General features: G+C 34.5%; 1 protein-coding gene across 1 annotated transcript in view; it reads left to right on the top strand.

Moving 5' to 3' along the window:
* The window catches only part of GRIA2 (glutamate receptor, ionotropic, AMPA 2), a 78176-nt gene that overhangs the window by 53979 nt on the left and 6309 nt on the right, over positions 1-17888 (top strand). The window lies entirely within an intron of this gene.

The raw sequence follows: 17888 nt of genomic DNA, 5'->3' as shown, positions 1-17888 counted from the left end.
GAGTTTTTTGCGTTAGTATAGGGAAACTGAGTAATAGATTTCCTTTGAACAAAGTATTTCTATTCACTGTGTTATGTAAAGTGTGTTGAATGATATGACACTAATTCAGAGACATTTAAAAGACAAAAAATACTTTCCATTCATTAACATTTTTTCCTTAAATCCTAGAGTTCACTGCATTCTGTGTATTAGCTATAGTATGGTTGAATTTCTAAGTTTCTGGGAGGAAATGTTGCAAAGGAACTTCTTGTTTCTGTGCCTAAAATTAACATCCACCACACATCTTGGGTCCATTCTCTCAGTCAACTGTCCTTTAGCCATAGGGACTTTCAAGGGCTCCTGGGTAAGGTAGGATCAGGACACAGTGAAAGCTGGCAGATTGACTATCATGGTGCCCAGCCTACCAGGAAAGAGGATATAGATAAAATGGGCTGAAGACAGACTTAAGACACGCATAGTACGCTTTCTTCTCTGGCCATCTGTTATACTTACTTCCAGAACCAAGACCCAGAAAAATAGCTAATTACATGCAGAAGAAGAAACTTTTACCATTTGCTAATCTTTAAAGTTTTAACTTTTATTTTATGTTTCAAATGTGGCTTAATTTTGCTTTATTGGTAGCTTTTTCCTTCTTATGATCTTCTATAACTAGAGATTTTGTTAGTTATATTATTGGTACATTTTCTGCTGTTACTGAATTTATCAAGTCAACTTTCTGTTTTTATCATAGCAATGGCTTTGAATTTAGCATTAGAGAAATTGATTTGAGAAGTTAAGTCATTGTCTAAATTATAAATGATAACTAACCAAAGAATAAAAAATAACGTTAGGTCATTTAGAGATTAATGGACAGCTCTAAAATAGAATTCAGTATTCTGAACTTCTAGGCCTTTGTCTCAGTGTTAATTGGCTCATAGAAATATGTCTTTGTTGAGATGAAAGCAAATTATAAGATAAATATTTCATCTACTTTACAGAGATCTGTTTTGAACTAAGGTGATGTCGATTGCTCAGTTAAAGCCTGAAATACTTTCAAATTTCAAGTAAACAATTTAATAGTAAAGTAGGTTATATTAATATTACTTTTAGTGAAGTCAGCGAGTATATAATGGTTCTAGAAGTTCAATTTAAGCTGTAAAATTTCTAATTTAAAATCTATACTTTCCTTCATGATAATTAGTAAATTAAACATTAATGAAATATTTATATTGTTCTGCTAGAAAGAGAGAGTAAATAGAAGGCAATCTTGTAACCACCAAGAGATGTGAGGAAAAAGTGTATGTACCTTCATTTCTGCAGTTTTCTGTTTATGGAACCCGTGTATATTCTTATACAGAGTGAATGATAAAGTCTGACTCATTTGGGAGTTGCTGACCATCCCTAATTGCAGTGCCACTGTAGCATACCTATAATTAAGAGAGAATTAGTCTTTCAGTTACAAACCACTATTTTTAGAGCTTCATATTTCAATAATTTCTTCTCTCAATGAAATAGGACAGATCTCAAATTATATGATTTTGTGCAGAAATGATTTTATGGGGCCTATATGTGTCATGTTTCCATTGAAATCTTAGATTTTTAGGACAGGAAATGATTTTTGTATGTATACTATCAATCCTTTTGTATGTACATCTATCAATCCACTAAGCACAATTATTAACTTGCAGATAGGAAGTACCTCTTCAAGTCTATCCTAAATCCCCCACATTGCAATGTACTTAAATTCTTCTGGTTCTCTCCTCTGGGAGGATGTGGGCACAGTGTAGCCTCTGAATAAGTGGCCCACTTTAATGATGCTAATGTTGGAAGGAAAAGATTTTACAGCATTACTTAAATAAAGGTATTTTCCTTCTTATTTAATGATGTTAATTACTCCAACTGCAGAAGATAAATTTCATCTGCTGATAATCCATGAAATTAAACTGTTGTGACCTAGCATTGTAGACTTTTTACAGAGTTTAGAAATAGTATAAATGATAAATAACTAGTATTAATGCAGCTGTTCCCTGGACCAGAGTGAATTTTTCCTTTTATATATATGTGTGTGTGTGTGCATCTCTCTCTCTCTCTCTCTCCATATATATATATATATATATATAATGTGTGTGTGTGTGTGTGTGTATATGATTTGCTGAATAATAATTAAGTTTACCTGATAATTACAATAATTGAGATTATCCTTTTAAAGGCAGCAACTTTTTTTGCAACTCTCTCTATGGCATAAAATAAACCTATTTATGTTTACGTATAAAAACACCATACAATATAATTACCAACAAAAATGTTCTAGCTATTATGACAACTCCCCTATAGGACTATATTAAGTGCTATTTCATTAAAGTTGCATTTTCTTCCAGTTACTGTTTGTATTTAGCAATAATATAGCGTGATTTCTTTATTGATGTGCTATATAGAACAGATTTCACTAATTTGTGGTTGTTCTCCATACTTATTTTATTATTTCTGGTATTGCTAATGATTTCTCTGGCACAGTTACCTGTATTGCCTATTTCTATGCAGGCAGAAATCTGTATGTCTAGTTTTCTATATATCAATACAAATTGCATATATATTATATCTTTCAAGTCTTTTGGAAATGAAGTGAGGGTAGCCATATGTATTTCTATATACGTAGACAGTTACTCGCATCACAATTAATCCTTTATAGACTTGTCACCCATGCTTAAATATTTGTATAATTTCTAAAATAGTAGGCATTGAATAAATGCTGAATGTGAATACATAAGCAATAAATAGCACTGTGCGCATATGTTTAAGTCACTCATACATGGTTAGTCTTATCTATTACAAGTGTATCTTCCTCAATTTTTTTAAGGGGCTTGATTATAGCAGAACAATATGCACCACTGAAAACTCTCACATGCCGAAGCCTTCTCTAGATGATCCTGGACAAGTTAAAATCATTTCCTCTCTGGTTGGAAGTTTTTCTTTCTCTGACATTTTAACTTTTCTCACCATTCAATAGAATATCTGAAGAAGCATTGAATTCCAAAAGACTTTAAGGTTACATTTACCCAAAGCTGCCAGGGAGGAGCCTGTGTTCTCTCATTTCAGCTAACTGGCTGGATTAACAGGGTAGAAAAGCTCAAAATTGTAGAAGACTTTGCCATTGTTTTCTTTAAAAAATTATTACTCAGTTTAAGGACTACGCAGTTCATTCAGCAGTTCACAAATTTCATAGGAACAGGAAAGTAAAGAAATGTAAGAAGGGACCATCTTGAATCATGTGTTTTCAGGGACCAAAGTGCTAGGAAAGGAGTTATGTCTGCTTGTTGAATTATGATTATTGTGCAAAGTGGTAGCTTTTCCCAGGTTAAATGTGTGATTTTGGTCATTCTCTTTCTACAGCTATTCTCTGCAAATGTCAGGGTGTTCTTAACCATCCAATTGTGTTATTTAGAGAACCACCCTTGTGATACACAAGCTAAATAATTTGACTCTAATCAGATTATAGGAAGCTTTTTATTATTGTCTGTACCAACGAGAAAGCACTCCTTTCATACCACTAGCAAATCATGAGGATTATTAATCTAGGCAGAGAGGTTAAAATAATACAGAAATAATTTGGGACTAGTCTTTCATCAAAAAACCGTTTTAAAATTCCTTTTTAGATGCTTTAGAGAGAAGATGAATTTCAGAATAAATTGTACAGATACTTTAGATGACTTAGTGTTCAATTCACTTTATCATCGTGTTTAAGTAAAAGAATCATCTCTGCCTACCTCTGTTGGATTTTTCTCATTAGTTGCCATGGTAATCAGCATAGTCCCAGAGCTCTATAGAGAACAGAATTATGCAACCATTTAAATGTATCAGAATAAGATCTCAACCAAATGTAAATATTGTTTTTTTTTTNAGAGGTTAAAATAATACAGAAATAATTTGGGACTAGTCTTTCATCAAAAAACCGTTTTAAAATTCCTTTTTAGATGCTTTAGAGAGAAGATGAATTTCAGAATAAATTGTACAGATACTTTAGATGACTTAGTGTTCAATTCACTTTATCATCGTGTTTAAGTAAAAGAATCATCTCTGCCTACCTCTGTTGGATTTTTCTCATTAGTTGCCATGGTAATCAGCATAGTCCCAGAGCTCTATAGAGAACAGAATTATGCAACCATTTAAATGTATCAGAATAAGATCTCAACCAAATGTAAATATTGTTTTTTTTTTTCCTTTTTGTCTTTTTTACTGACCGGTAACAGGATCGCAACCCTCGGTGTTGCGTCCACACTGCGCTCAGCCAGTGAGCGGGAACCGGTCTCCACATGGGATCCAAACCCTCGGCGGGAGCGCCGCCATGCTCCCAAGCGGCGCACTCTCCAGTGCGCCACCAGGCCGGCCCCAAATGTAAATATTGTTGATAAAATTTTGATAATTCTTTAATTATACTTATGATATTTGAGGAAAATTTGATAATAATTTATTGTTCACATTTCCAGCAGATAATTTTGCTCTTAATTCTACAAAGTGATTATTCAAAGCAAAGTTCCTGGTAAAGGTGGCTGCGTATTTTCTTGGGGAAATGAAATTTTAGAAGTAAAATGAAAATTGGGCAAATCAAGCAGCAATGGCAAATATTCTCAGGGATCCAAAATATATTTCAGGTTTTATTTAAAGAAACAAAGAAATTATCTTAGTAGAGGATGTTTTTAGACTTTGCTATTTATAAAGTCTCTCTCAATGTTGCTTCTTTAAAAATATTGGCTAGAATTAAATTTTGCATACTAGCACTAAATAAAATTTTTTTAAAAACTAGGGGTAGGCATGAGTATTTATGCTTTCAAAATTAAATATACCAATCATTAAAGTATTACAGACATTTTAATATGGCTGACATTATAAATTATAAATATAAATGAAAAATTACCTTTTCTTAACTGTGTGTTTAAAGTTATTGTCCTATATACAATATTGCGCCAAGCGCTTTTCTTACTAGTCCTTCATTCTTAACATGACAAAAAGAATGTGGACTTGGTCATTGCTCACTTTCCTGGGGCCACCCTGCACTTCACCAGCTGAGATGCCAAGTAGATAAATTCCCTTCTTGGCACCTACATTCTGCGCTTCTGGTTTGAAATTCCTTCTACAAAGAACACCAGAGCTTTTTGATTGAAATATTTTGGCTTCTGGTCAAGATGGTGAAATAGATGGTCCCTAGTGTCACTCTCTCCCACAAATCAACCAATTTACAACTATTAAAAAGCGACAATGTGGGCCGACCGGTGGCTCCCTTGGGAGAGTGTGGTGCTGATAACACCAAGTCCAAGGGTTTAGATCCCTTCCTGGTCATCATTTAAAAAAAAAAAAAAAAGTGATGACAGCCAAGCTGGGGCCACTGGAGCTCAGAGGAAGAAAAGGAAAGACCTATGGAGTTCATGAAGGTAGGAGAAGCCACGGTGAAAAAAAGAAGGATCACTTCCACCATTTCAAAGCCTGACCACTTCAAGGCTGGAGCCCAAAGAGCAAGAGCTGGCAAAAGCCGCAGCTGTGTTCTTCCTATGAAGTTACTTGGAGGCAGCAGGGGAGATGAGAGCCTTGGTGGCCCCCAGGCCCGCTGGACCACTAACAGGGTTCCTGTGGACCGACACTGGAGCAAGGAGCCACAGACAACTGAAAAAAGGAGGCACTCAGAGGCCAGCGAGTCATTGCAAGGGACCAGTGCATGGCCTGTCCCATGGGAAGTGTTTGGAGTGTGGGTGGTGGGGGAGACAGGCCCACTGGGGGAACATTGGGGCACAGCAAGAACACTTGATCCGCCCCCCAATCAGCACAGGCCCACTCAGTGGAGACTGGTCAGGAATACAGAACTGCAGGGCATGCAGTTTACTGAAAAGACTCAGGCCCAGACCAGAGTTTCCAAACAACCCAGGTGTACAGGACCTCACAAGACCCAGAAGTACATACAAGGTCAACAGTTAAAACCTGAGCTGCACAAAAGTTTCCCCCAAGGAAACAGCCGCAAAGCAGCAATTTAGCTCAACTACAGGGCACAAGTGCTGGTCCCCACAAGAAGTTCCCCCATTTTAGAAGTAAGCAAAGAACAACAGATTAGCTCCAGGGAAGAGTTTAAGTGGTGAGAATAGTGAATAATCGAACACAGGACTGAAAGCAAAAACAAAATACCCACAGATCAGAGACAAAGTCTGATAGTAACTAGTAAAGGTCTTAAACCACCAAAGAACACTTATAAAACCTAGAAGGACTGGAAGCCCCCTGGGCTCCTGAGCTGGGGAAGTGGGGGCCGAGGGCCTCAGGCACCCCTTGCAACTGCAACCAGCCCAGCCATGACCACCGAGCTGCTGCAGGAAGCACCCTGGGCTCCTTTTCCTGACTGAGGGGTTGCCAGGGGCCTTGACGAAGACCCCCTCCTTCCTACTCCTCTCACCCTATTTCCTTTCTTCTTCCCTCCTCCCCCTTCCCCCAACTGCTCTGCAACATCTTAAAATGTAAAATAAAAAATAGTACTATTAATAAATAAATTAATTTAAAAAAAAGGGATGTGGACTTAAGCTAAACCATTTTATATGGAATGCAATGCTTAATGATGAAGCAACTTTGATGTTTTTATTAGAAAGATTTAGATCGGAATCATTAAACATTTATTTCAGGATACAGATATACTTTCTGTGTATGGGTTAGTAATGTAATATTTGAGGGTAAGACATGTAGAAAGTACTGTGGTCTTTGATTTACTAAAGGGATTTATACTGATAAGCCAAGGAGCCCATCATGTCTAATATATATTAGAGTATTTTCCTGGGTACTGTCTGACTTTTGCAAACATGTTTCTTTTTACGTTATTTCCCTGAGTTCCAAGGTTTTTTGTTCATTTGCTTATTTTAAAATCAAACTTGATCCTTTTTTTTATTCCTAAAATCAAATTTTCTTAAGATAGTTAGAGGAACTTTATTCCTTGTATTGGGTCCCCTTCTTTCTTTCTTTTTGTAAACCCCAGAACATTGAAACACCACTCTGGAGCTTAGCAGTGGGATACACAGAGATATTTGCTAAAGCAGTGGTGGTTGGTTATAGAGCACAGTGTAAATGGTCTAATCGTGTTTTTATCTTCTAAAAACAACTGTGCTGCCCTTAAAATGTGTTCATTATAATGAAAAAGAATCTCGTAGTCTTTTAAATTAGAAGTTAGCCCCAACACAACCGATTTTTTGCACAATTACATTCACCTTTCAAATGCTTAAACACACACGTGCACACAAAATTCAAATGCCCTATTCTTATATTCATGTTTTTGAGGTTGAATCAAATAAAGTATGTTAGAAGCCAACTCTCACAGGAAGATCATTTCCTTCAGTTACATGGTAATCTCTGATGGCCTGATCTTTAAACATAGGTGTTGGATTATAAGTTAGCTCCCAAATTCTGTTCATATTAGAAATATTATGACAGTGACTGAGTTAACCACCCACATGATTCTTGAGTAAGCTTTATGAATATTAACTTACCACTTTTCTTATCATTCAATTCCATTTTGTTATAGTTTTTATTGTTATATAGTTCTTAGAAGTTTTAATAAAATTAAAACTTGCCTCCCAAGTATTTTTATTCTTTGGTTGTTCTAATTCTGACTTAAGAATTTTCCTTTTCCTAAATTTCTCATCTCTAGACTGCATTCCCTCAACCATTCTTGATTATGTTTTCAAACCCTTCATTATATCTTTTTAATAATATAGGTTTGTCTGTGTTATTCTTACAGTGTGGTGTCTAGATCCAGGGTGTGCTTTACTCTACTTATGGAGAATTTTTGCCTTAATCTGAAAATGCAGATGTCATTTTCAACCCAGACACTTGTATTCTTCAGGCAGCGCAATGTTTATAGGGGGGAAAAAAAAGAAAAGCATTTAACTGGAGCATGTGTTATTCAATATTATAGTCTCACCATTCTCTATCACCCTATCTGAGTTTATTCTATTCACTTCCATATCCTGCTTGGCCCTCAAGGTATTTGAAATTAAAATTATTTTATCTGGGCTCAATAACTCAATGGAATTAAACCTTCAAGTTTATTAGTTTTTGTGATGACTGCATTGAATTAATAGCTTGCTCTAAATTTGTGGTTTATTGAAAACCTAGGTGATCTTAATATGGATTGTGCTAAGCCTCATGCCTTCCATTCTGTGAATATGAATTGATTGAAGCCACATGCCAGATGTTGCAATTATTCCTCTTAAATTTCATCTTGGTTTTTGGCTTATTGCCCAAGCCTATAAAATTGAAATATGGAGGCCCGGCCTGGTGGCGCACTGCTACAGTGCGCCGCTTGGGAGCGTGGCGGCGCTCCTGCCGAGGGTTCGGATCCCACATACAGACCGGTTCCTGCTCACTGGCTGAGCGAGGTGCGGGAGCAACACCGAGGGTTGCGATCCCGTTGCCGGTCCCGGTCCGGTACGGGCGCGACACTGAGGGTTGCGATCCGTTGCCGGACATGAAAAAAGACAAAAAGGAAAAAAACAAAACAAAAACAAAACAACAACAACAACAAAAAATTGAAATATGGGTTCTGTCATCCACCATAATAATATCTGCAAATTTAAAATATTTGCTATGTATGTCTTCATCCAAACTGATGATTAAAATACTGAACACAATGGGACTATGTATAGAATCAGTGGTATAACAACAGCTTTTGTTCAGATTAGTATTTGTATATTAATAAATAATAACCAATGCTCTGTGAGTATGATTGACATTTTTATTATAAATCCACCTAATTGTGATAACCCAACTTTTCATCTAATCCACAAGTATAATGTATTTTGTGGAATACATTGATGATACTCAGATATTCTCTGTTCACAATAGACCTTGAATGGGCAAGTGAGTAATCGTATTAAAAACTGAAAGATGTGGTCGTGGGGAACCACTTGCTCTTCCTCTTGCATTATCAGCTCACACTGTATGTGCACTTGTGCTCATATAATTAGCACATAAGATAAAATCAGTAGGACATTCTAGTAATGATTATCATTTAGCATTCAGAAGGGAATAAAAGCACATGCAAGTATTATTTGCATTTCAAACATTAAAGACATTGTTTTTGAAACAGAAAATCCCCAAAGGGTATAATTTTATTAGTAATATATGCCTTGAGTTAACTTTATCCTTTTCACATTTTAGAGGAGTTTCAAAATACCAAAGAGAGCTCTTAGACTTAGCTTTGCTTCTAGTTGATTAAAACGCTGCCATTCATCTAATCTAGTCAAGGCTTAGTTTATATGTATTTAAATTATATGCAAATATTTAATGGGATTTCTCTAAATTTTATAGTAATATTGTTTAGTCATTTTTTTTTAACAGAACAGTATTTAACTAAACACTATGTGCTTGAGTAGTTTTGTGGTTTGGTGTATGAGATATAGACGTGTATTGAAGACTTGTATATCCAGGTCTTATTCCTGATTCTTCTATGGGCTAGCAAACTATGCTGACTTAAGCAAGTTACTTAATCTTTCTGAATCTTTCTTCTAAAATAAAGGATTTGGAATGTAATATGTGATTTTTAAGGTCTGTTCTAGTACTAAAATAATTTGAGAACTTCAAGCTGTTAAAAATACTTACAGTAGTAGCCTTTAATAAACACCATTTTGATTTTTAAGAAGCTGAGAAATTGGATTATTTTAGTGCTAGAAATACAGTTTGATGTGAATCTTGTTATATTACTTGAAAATTGGTTTTATTTAAAATAATAGATTAATCATATAGAGAAACTCTCAAGAAAACAAATCAAACCACACCTCTCTAAAGTATTTTGTTAATTGTAACTTTTTATAAATACCTAACTTATTGCATTTTAATTTAGAAAACAGAATGAAACATTGTGAGACTCTATATAAAATACTCATAATTACCTCATACATCTGATTTTAATGATTTCAAAAGTATTTTACACTCACTTGACTCATGATTTAATGGAACTGACAGTTTGAATATAATTTTTTAAAAAATTTTAAATGCAAAAAATTATAGGGTTAAATATAAAATTTTAATAGAGCTTAATGAGCAAAGGAATGTCTAAGGAAATATTTTTATTAACTTCATTCAAGAGTTTACCATTAATTTTTTTTTCATGTATGAAATAAATGGTGTGATGTAAAGGAAATCAATATATAAGCAAAAACTCATGGTTTTTAGCCAAGCAATGAGTAAGAAGTGGTAAGTTGATAGAATTCAGCTCTGTGAAAATCTTTATTGGTACAATGCAACTTTACTTATATATTAAATTTTGTGATGTCAAATATTTAAATTTTTTTTCTCATCTTCCACATTTCTATCTTCCATTTTTTTATTTCCTAAGTACACAGACAACACATGAATGCAGTGTAGTTATGAAATTGGAACAGAAATTATAAAGTAAAAAATGAAAGTACCTCTTGATTCCCACCCACAAACTCATCATACATATTAATATGTCTCTCTCTCTCTCTCTCTCTCTCTCTCTCTCTCTCTCTATATATATATATATATATATATATATCAATATAAAGGCTAACACTATTAAAATCATGCTAAAAAGATAAGCAAGTACTTCAAAAAGTTTATGGAAAGGATCATATTATAGTTTAATTCTATTTTTTCTATTAACTTTTTAAAGTATCCCCTCATATACTATTTTGCAATGTGAATTTTTATCTCACAAGATGCCTTTCAGTTACTATTATCTACAATCTACACTATTGCTTTAAACTGCTATATACTATGTTTTAATTGTAAAAATCACAAGACATAAAATTTACCATCTTAACCATTTTTCAGTGTACAGTGCTGCAATGTTAACTATATGTATATTGTTGTGCAAGAGATATTTAGAACTATTTTTCTTGAAAAACTGAAACTCTGTTCTAATTGAAATTTGTCCCCTCCCTGCATGCCTCCCCCCTAGCAACATGCCTGGCAGCCACCATTCTACCTTCTGTTTCTCAGTTTCTGACTACTTTAGATATCTCATTCAGTATAATTGAAACCAGGCAGTATTTGTCATTTTGTGACTGGCTTATTTTATTTAGTGTAATGTCCTCAGAGTTCATCCATGTTGTAGCATGTAACAGAATTTCCTTCTTTTCTAATGTTGAATTAAATTATTTTGTATGTATATAGCACATTTTGTTTATCCATTCATCTATCAACAGACATTTAAGTTGATTTTACCTTTTGGATATGGTGAATAATGCTGCAGTGAACGTGGGTGAGCAAATATCCTTTGAGAGCCTATTTTCCATTCTTTTGATATACTCAGAGTGAGATTGCTGGATTATATGGCAATTCTCTTTTTACTTATTTGAAGAAACTGCATGCTGGTTTCCACAGCAGCTGCACCATTTTACATTCCCACCAACAGTGCACAAGTGTTCCAGTATATCTTTTTCCTTGCCAACACTTGTTATTTTGTTGTTGTTGGTGGTGGTGATAGTGACCATCCTAATGAGTGTGAGATAATGTAATTGTGGTTTTGATTTGCGTTTTCCTGATGATTAATGATGTTGAATATCATTTTATATGCTGAGCTTGCTGGTCATTTGTATATCTTCTCTGGAGAAATGTTTATTCAATTCCTTTACCCATTTTTACTCATTTTTGTTGTTGTTGTTGTTGAGTTGTAGGATTCTTCATATATTCTGGATATTAACCTCTTATCAGATCAGATATATGGCTTGCAAATATTTTTTCCCATGCCACAGGTTGCCTTTTCACTCTGTTGATATTTTCTTTGTTAAGCAGAAATTTTTAAGTTCAATGTAATTGCATTTGTCTATTTTTGCTTTTGTTACCTGTGCTCCTGGTGTCATATCAAAGAAATCATTGCCAAATTCAATGTCATGAAGTTTTTGTCTTATGCTTTCTTCTAGTAATTTGTTGTTTCGCGTCTTATATTTCCATCTTTAACCCATTTTGAGTTAATTTTTTTTTTTTTTTTGTCTTTTTCATGACCAGTAAGGCGATCGCAACCCTTGGCTTGGTGTCGCCCACGCTGCGCTCAGCCAGTGAGCGCACCGGCCAGTCCTATATAGGATCCGAACCCGCGGCGGGAGCATCGCTGCGCTCCCAGCACTGCACTCTCCCGAGTGCACCACGGGGTCGGCCCAAGTTAATTATTTTTTTATATGGGATAAGATATGCTCTACAGATTGTATCATACATAATAATTATGTATGATATATGTACTTGGAATACTGAACACTTTAGATTTTCTTCTCTTTCATTTTTGTGTCAGTATAGTTTTTACTAACTGACATGGAAAAGTAATATCAAAATTCTGAGACAAGAGCCAGGTTAAAAAGCAATTTTTTAAATATTATTTTATTGTTATTTATGTTTTGCAACATATTCTCAGATCACATCCTTAAAATGAATTTGCATGTTGAAATTTAAACACAATGTTTTATTGATATACCTGTGTACTGTGAGATAAGCATGTACCAAAGCCTTTCATTAGCGTAGCAGTTAAAGCTCCTGAAATGGAGACAAGGTGGATCTATCTTTTAGGTATTTCACTTCCTTTTAAATAACCTAGAAAAATACCTTTCAGGTGTGTTGAAGAGATACATAATGTTTTATTTCAAAATTCTCATTAATGGAAGTGGTTTTTGTTAGGGGAATCCCTTTATAACAAGACCACTTTCAGTGATGTTCAAAGGCTTGAAAGTATATTTGGCTCTTTTATCAACATAGTTCTATTATTATCTTCAAGCTTTTATTCTACTAGTGTCAGAGGAATAGTTATCCCTTTTTCTGTAAAGATAATATCCTCACCTTAGCCTTTGGCAACATCTCTTTCCTATTGTCAAGGACATCGCTGTCAAATTTATGCCCTAATAATGTCTTTAGTCTTTCCATCTACAGAGGCCCCTTCTCCCCAGCCTTCCATCTCTGCTCAGATTTGCTGTAATTTTGATGTCTTTCTTGTGACAGTGTTCTTCTTTATTTTTTATTTCTCTTTTCCTCTTTCTTAGCTGATAAATTTATAAATTTGTTTGCTAAAGCCTCTATTTTTCACTCTAGCCATTTTTGCCTTTATGATTTCAAATCTGGTCTCCCTTACAGCTCTCTGTGAAAAATGCTTTCCTAAAGGAGCCACTTAATGCACTTCCGGCCAGATTGAAACATTTTGTGCATGTCTTTATGCTTCAAAGTACAGTGCTATATTTACTACCACTGTACAGATTCCTCTGATACATTCTCCTCCCTTAGCTCACAGAATCCCTTTGTTTGCTCACTATTTTCTCTTATTTCTCTAACCACTCTGTCCTTTGCTTCATTGACTTCTGAATTTCTGTCCATGGCTGTGTAGTAAGGCTATATGCTTTTCTCCTTCTATAACTTGTTTTGTAATAGTTTTGCAAAAATAGTTTTACAATTTTTTTAACATTTAAATATAATTTTCATTGAAAATATATGACTATGCGAACTATTGAAAGATGAAGCTTCAAAGGTCAATATTATTTTAGCTTAATTCAAAGGAATATTGGAATGTTTAAGACTCTTCCAATGATGGACAACACAGAAAGTAAAAGGAGCACTGAACTGAAAATATTAAGATTCTCCTGATTCGACTTGACTGTGTATTCTTTATGTGGGAAATTATATTTGAGTAGAAAATGGACAAGAAATGCACTATAGAAAGGGGCCCTACTGTTAAAAAATTAAAATTCCAGTATTGTGCTGTTGAATTTTTAAAATTCCAGTCTCCAATAAATGACTATGACTTAGACCATACAGACATTTTTGTAGGGATTGCAAATTTATAAACAACTACGAATGACAGAATGAGATCTACGTGAAATTTTTTTTGGCTGCCAATACTTGTGGTTTCCAGGGACAGTTTGAATCTTTGCTGATAATGAGGCAATCAGCTATCCTATGAGTTCCACAGGAAGGCTAAAAAATCAGGCAAAAGGAATGATAGTTATCTTTTGTCTTAAATACAGGTTTTTATACAATGTCAACCAAATGGACTAGAAAATATAGGTGATTGATACACTCTCAATTTTACATTGTAGGAGGCTTTAGGTCGAGTTCTTTCATTCTCAGATAGAGTTGCTTTCCTATTAGTTGTTCTACTGCCTCTGTCACTGTGACTTTTTTAGAGGGAAAAAAGACGTTTCCATGAAAAGTATCTCTATTCATGTTTGAAGTAAATATGCAAGCTGGAGATTATCCACAATGGGGAGCACAGTTCTAAAAACTCTATAAATGAACTCCTGGGGTAAAACCATGTCAGGCATTTGGAAATCTTTCAACTTCCATTCTAGCAAGAAGTGTTCTGCTGTCACTGTGAAAAGATACTTTGATATTTTATTAGAAGTTAGTGGGTAAGCAAGATTTTTTTGACTGTCAATTGTTTAAGAATTAACAAGACTAAGGGCCAGCCCTGTGGCTCACTCAGGAGAGTGCAGCGCCGGCAGCGCCAAGGCCGCAGGTTTGGATCCTAGGTAGGGATGGCCAGTGTGCTTACTGGCTGAGCGTGGTGCAGATGACACCAAGCCGAGGATTGCGATCCCCTTACTGGTCAAAAAGAAAAAAAGAATTAACAAGACTAAGTGGTAAAGAATGCCTATTTTGCAGTACTTATATTTCCTACTAATTATTGAGTGAATGTGTATATTTTTTTTTTTAAAAAGCCATTTTTTCCTAAGGGGGAAAGGCTTATTTAGCTAGAAGAAAAATTAATATGTATATTAATGTATAAGAGGAAGAGATAAAGGTAAATTAAAATTACTGTTAGCTTCTTCCACAGAAAAAGAAGCCATGTTTATCTTAAGTTTAATTAATCACATGCGTTTAGTTTGCAGTTTTCCCAACAATGCTAGACAATGGGCATATTTTTCTTTTTTCACTTTGAGTAGATATTAAAATTCTACACTGCTATTTTCTGTGAAATATTAGTTGAACTGATGTGCCTATTAATAATTTCAAACCATGGAAAGGGATTTGAATAACTATATTCAGAGTCTTGAGTCCTTAAGAAACACAGGGAAGCCAATACTATCATATCTGAACGATTGGCATCACTTCTCTCCTCATCAAAATGTGATGGCAGATGTCATCTTAAAGAAATTCAGTTTATTATGTTTCCTGAAGGAATGCTTTTCTTTCAGTCAACACGTAACCTTAAAAAACACAGTCTTCCTTGGCCTTCCTGTATTTGCAACTGAAAAAAAAAAAGAAATCTGTATACAAGGGGTCTTCAAAAAGTTCATGGAAAGATTTGTATTATTTTTTTAAAAAAATTTTAATATTTACTTGTACATATTTGTGGGGTACATTGTGTTGTTTCAATACATGCATATACTTGCACAATGATTCACTTAGGGAAGATAGCATTTTAACTCCATTTTCCACAAATGTTTTGAAGTACCCTCATATTCAGGGTCTTTAAATCTATTGATAAGCAATACTTAGATTTGGGGGAAGAGGTAGTAAAGGTGGTGAGATGATTCCTAAGATAGGATAAGAATTTCTACCTAGGGCCATCTTGTCAACACGAGCTTGGAAACCAATGTCCCAGCCCTTTGTCTTCCTTCTGCATTGCATCAGTCTCTTCTCTCTGGGCCGGAATTCAGAATAATATTACAAATGATAAGAAAGTATGTGGTTTATTTAAAAAGTCAGTATAGTTTGCCTGTGTTCCCTTGTCTACTGCACTAAAATGTGTTCAAATTTAGACATTGCTTAGGAGGCTAGTGGTTATCATTGCCTGGCACTCATCTTCAAAGCCCGCACAAAGGAGCTAATTGAGATAATTTGATCAGTATTTGATTAGCATTTTCCAGACAATTGCTTAAATTTTCTGGGTGCTTTTGATGTAGAACAATGTGTGTATGTAACATGAATTGCTGAAATTCAGAATTTTAATATGAAACACTATTTATATACATTACCTTAGTTGACCAGATGGAATTTTGTTAACCCAGGGGGGAAAAATGTATTTTTTTTCTTTTTAGTCTATTTATAAATATATTTTAGGAAATGAGCTGTCTAGAGGCTAGAGTAGTTAGGAAGATTGTAGTATGCTCTCCAGTGCATCAGGTAGCCCATTAACTTACAAATTAGGCCAAACTAAATAAGCACTGTCACCTAAATCAACCTGGCAAAAACTATAATGTATCATGCAGGCTCTTAGATGGGAAGCTCGAGGGAGAGCTTCGCTTTGCCTTTGGATAGCTTTTCTGCTGGTTACTTTTTCAACTGTGGTTTAGAGGAGACCAGGATTTTTAGGCATTACTTATTTACATATTTAGATGAGCAATTTTTTGGATAGTGTCAATAGAAATTAAACACCAATCTTTGAACTGTCTCTCATTTCATCAAATTCAAATACTGTAGCATCTCCCAATTTGATAAAGCATACAAAGGCAGAATATAGAAGAAAAAATAATATAAATAATTTGTGCAGTAGATGAAGAAACAGATAAAGCAAAAATGGTCTTTTTTCCTAACTAAATCCCAAAATATTCAATTAGCATACATTTATTAAGAACCTATTACGTGAAAGATACTGTGCTAGACACTATGAGGGTCATGAAGATAAAATTGTCCCAGTTGGGGTTCTGGTGGAAATTTCATTCTCATAGATGTGCTTTCTCAACAGAAAGGAAACTTGATTTACTAGATAAATTTTCAAGTGTGTTATCTCAAGAAAGGGGAGTAATAGAAATAGGTTTAAAAGTGGTTTAGGTAAATGATTAGATGACACAAATAGTATTAATAAGTAAGGAATGTCGATATATATTTAGGGTTAAAGAATTCTTTGGGAGAACTGAAATGGTCCACAAGCCTGTCCCAATGTGGCGGTCCCTGCTCAGATGGTGACAATGGAGAAATGCAACCAACATCTGAGCACCTGATTCTGTTATGAGCACTGTAAACCTCAGCGATAGAAGCCTACTCTATCTGCACTTGATCCTAGATTTTCACCAGAATAGAGTGTTTTTTGCCTGAATCTCTAGGGCAGCATTCTGAACAAATTGGGATGTCTATCATTTATCATATATCTTCTTACAATGAGTTGATTTAGCTTTGCTTTCTCTAAGATAAAGGTTATTTTTTAAAAATTCTTTCGAATAAGAAACAAACAAAACCCCCAAAACCTCATGAGTTTTAAAAGTAAGTTTTTATTTTAATTTTCCATTTAAAACCTCCTATATTAGAATATTGAAAAAGGTTATTCAAAGTCACCTTTCTCACAGGGATTAAAGTCATTTGAGAAAAATGTGAATAGAAAAATAAGCTAACATTCAGATGATTTGACTTTCCAACCCTATGCTCCGCTTCTCTGAACTCTGAATAGGATTTTGATGTCTACCTTTGCTTTTGAGTCAATTAACTTTTAAGATAAGCATTTCTTCAATAATACTGCCTTGATTAGCCATTCTTTTTTTCATATCTGATACAAATAAGAATATGTTTTTCCAATGTATCTTGAAGGAAATAGTATTTTGGTGTTTAAATATTCAAAGGAAAAAATTCCTGGTTAATTAAACAAAAACTCAAATGGCTGAAGAATATTTCTTTGAAAAAATAGGTGTTATTCCAGAAACATTTCAGTCAGCATTATTCAGCTTCCAGCATTATTTTCTGTAATCCTCAGCGAACGAGGATTACATTAAGATCTCAACACTTACGTGCCTCACTAATTAACATTATACAGACCCTGTTTACCCCTAATTAGAAATAGATCATTTAGGATTTGGTTGTCTTTTTACCTGAATTATTTGTAGACACTCTAAGTGTATTTTTCAATTTATTTTGTATTGTGACTATCTAAGATTGCTTCTTGCTATATAGTGTTTTGCTTGCCATAACCAATTGCTATTTGAGGTCTTTGTAAATATAAAGAAAAATTATTTGGC

The sequence above is a fragment of the Galeopterus variegatus genome, unplaced genomic scaffold (genome assembly GCF_000696425.1).
Source record: "Galeopterus variegatus unplaced genomic scaffold, G_variegatus-3.0.2 Scaffold6816, whole genome shotgun sequence".
Taxonomy (NCBI): domain Eukaryota; kingdom Metazoa; phylum Chordata; class Mammalia; order Dermoptera; family Cynocephalidae; genus Galeopterus; species Galeopterus variegatus.
Note: the sequence above shows the minus strand (reverse complement) of the source record. Positions and strands in the feature narration are given on the sequence as shown.